This window comes from Citrus clementina, unplaced genomic scaffold, assembly GCF_000493195.1.
Source record: "Citrus clementina cultivar Clemenules unplaced genomic scaffold, Citrus_clementina_v1.0 scaffold_4, whole genome shotgun sequence".
NCBI classification, from domain to species: domain Eukaryota; kingdom Viridiplantae; phylum Streptophyta; class Magnoliopsida; order Sapindales; family Rutaceae; genus Citrus; species Citrus x clementina.
The window spans coordinates 14,823,815-14,826,065 of NW_006262274.1; the positions used below are offsets into that span (position 1 = coordinate 14,823,815).

The window sequence follows — 2,251 nt, forward strand, 5'->3', positions numbered from 1 at the left end:
CGCTGTCCTACTCCGGCTGCCTTGTGTCTCTCCACAGAGGTATATACAACGCTTTTGGCATACACTTGGTCATTTTTAGTATTGTGTTCAAAGTTAACGTTTTTATGTTTTTTTTTTTTTATTAATACTCTGTTTCAAGGTGCCGCCTTTTGCTCCGTCGGCAAGTCGCCAGCTTTTCCAAACTTCAGAAAATCAAAGGGTAACTCTTTTCATCGTCATTGTTACCATCTTTAGGGTTTTTTTTTTTCCTACACATTAATAAAGTTTTCGTCTTTGTAGTTCCTGTGTTATTCTCCTGCTCGTCACGCTTCCCGGACCCAAAAATGGGTGCCACTACTCTCTTCTTCCCAAAGGCTCGAAATGGTAAATTTCCGAGCACACCTTATATCAGGGATGCCCTCTCATTTCCTTCGCCGTTACTAATATATTGATTGCTGTTTTGTGTCTTGTAACAGTAGCTGCTGCAGCTTCATCCAGTGACGCCTCTTTCCCGCCATGGCTGCCTCCCTGGCTTCAATGGCTGGACAGGATGATCATGGCGTTCAAGCCCATAGCTGAACGCTACAATTTCTTCGTAGAATTCTTCAACAACCTGCTGGGCATAGCAACACAATCGAGTGAAGTTTTAGCTCATGTAATGGTTTCTGTCACTGGAGCTGTCTTGTGGGTGATCCAGAAACTGGTGGAAGGGAAGAAGAAGGAGTAATCACGTTAGTTTTCTATTTGCATTGCTTTCGCAAACTTATCTGTTTTTGTCTATATTCTAAAAACACTTGCACTTTTTAGATGTAACCCCAAAATTAAGGCCTGCAGGCCCATGCCTTATTTCATGAACGCTTACAATGTTTTGTGGCCCGTTAACAAGACCACTGGATTTGCATACATGTGAGCAGGAACCTCACATGTTTAACATATCATTTGAGAGGGGTGTTAATCGGTCCACTACGTACTGAACATATAAACTAATCAGTGCATATAGTATGCATCCACACAATTCAAACATACAAATTATCCTACCAATCATAGGGTCAAACTGGTAATCCGATTTTTACTAAGACACATTTTCTGTCATCTGACATTATTCAGTTCAATCATTTTGAAAATACTACTACTACACTCTGCTTCGTAATGGTATATGAATTGTTAGGCTGAGTTTCATATCCAGCTTTTACATGTTAATTGGGAGACTTTCCTTTTACCGAATGCCTGAGTCAATGTTTCAGCTGCTCGCAGCTAGCTAACAGATAAAGCCATTTTTCCTTGAAGCCCAAATTGTAGGTCCAGCCGATTACTGAAGAGCTTATAATAAATAAATCGCTAAACAATTAAATGAGAGAGTTTTTTAAAGCATTATGTCTTTCGAAAATGGTGAATCAAGGTATTAAGGACGTAAACATGTGAAATTTAATTAGAATTACACAACTTTACAACTTTGTTTTTTCTTAAGTAGGAAGAAAAATCTGTAGGCCTCGCACACCCATCAATTAGGATATTCTTATTTAATTTACAATTAATTGCCATAATTGTATCTTCTTTAAACAGCACCCCTTAATCACAAGGATTGTATACAAAATTAAAACCTTTCACGTTAAGCAATTGGCTTCCCAATGAATCCTTCCGGGAAATTACTTCATGAAATTTGACCCTACAGTTGGTTGGTAATAAAACTCTAGCCCACAATCATGTGAAAATAATAATAGTAATAATAATAATAGAAGTCCTTATTTAAAATGCAATTTGTGGATTCCTTTATTCAAAATTAGACAAACATTAATAAATTAATTTGTTATATTGGTATGGTCATAGACATGCAAGCCTTTTTCTCCCCCCTAATTGCACAAGAAAAACAAAGAAAATTAGGCTGTTACTACATCCCAAATTGACCCATTAAACAATATTGGAAAGAGTTTTCTATTAAATTACCTTTTTAACTAAGAGACGACTTACTATTTTTAGTGGGGTGGGATCCATCGTATGTTTAGTTTATTCACTGGGTGTCGTTAAGATACATAATAAGTTGTTAATGAACAAGAAATTAATAACTTTCAGTTCAATGAATATATCACTGAATTTTTGTTGTTAATTTTGTAGAGAAAGGTTTCAGACTCTTCTCTTGGAAGTTGATGCTTTCATTTCTTCGTTACATAACTAAAAGCACTAATAGCCAGCAAAACGGATAGAATAGAGAGATAACATCCCCATCAAACAACAAACCTTACAACTAATTTGATACAAAATTAGCCTTCACCAA

The 2,251-nt window shown here is 36.4% G+C and overlaps 1 long non-coding RNA gene across 1 annotated transcript; it reads left to right on the top strand.

Moving 5' to 3' along the window:
- Positions 1 to 335, top strand: LOC112098861. The gene is made up of 3 exons (XR_002905911.1): positions 1 to 39; positions 140 to 199; positions 280 to 335. It is a non-coding gene; the product is annotated as an uncharacterized LOC112098861 (long non-coding RNA).
- Positions 336 to 2,251: the final 1,916 nt, after the last annotated feature.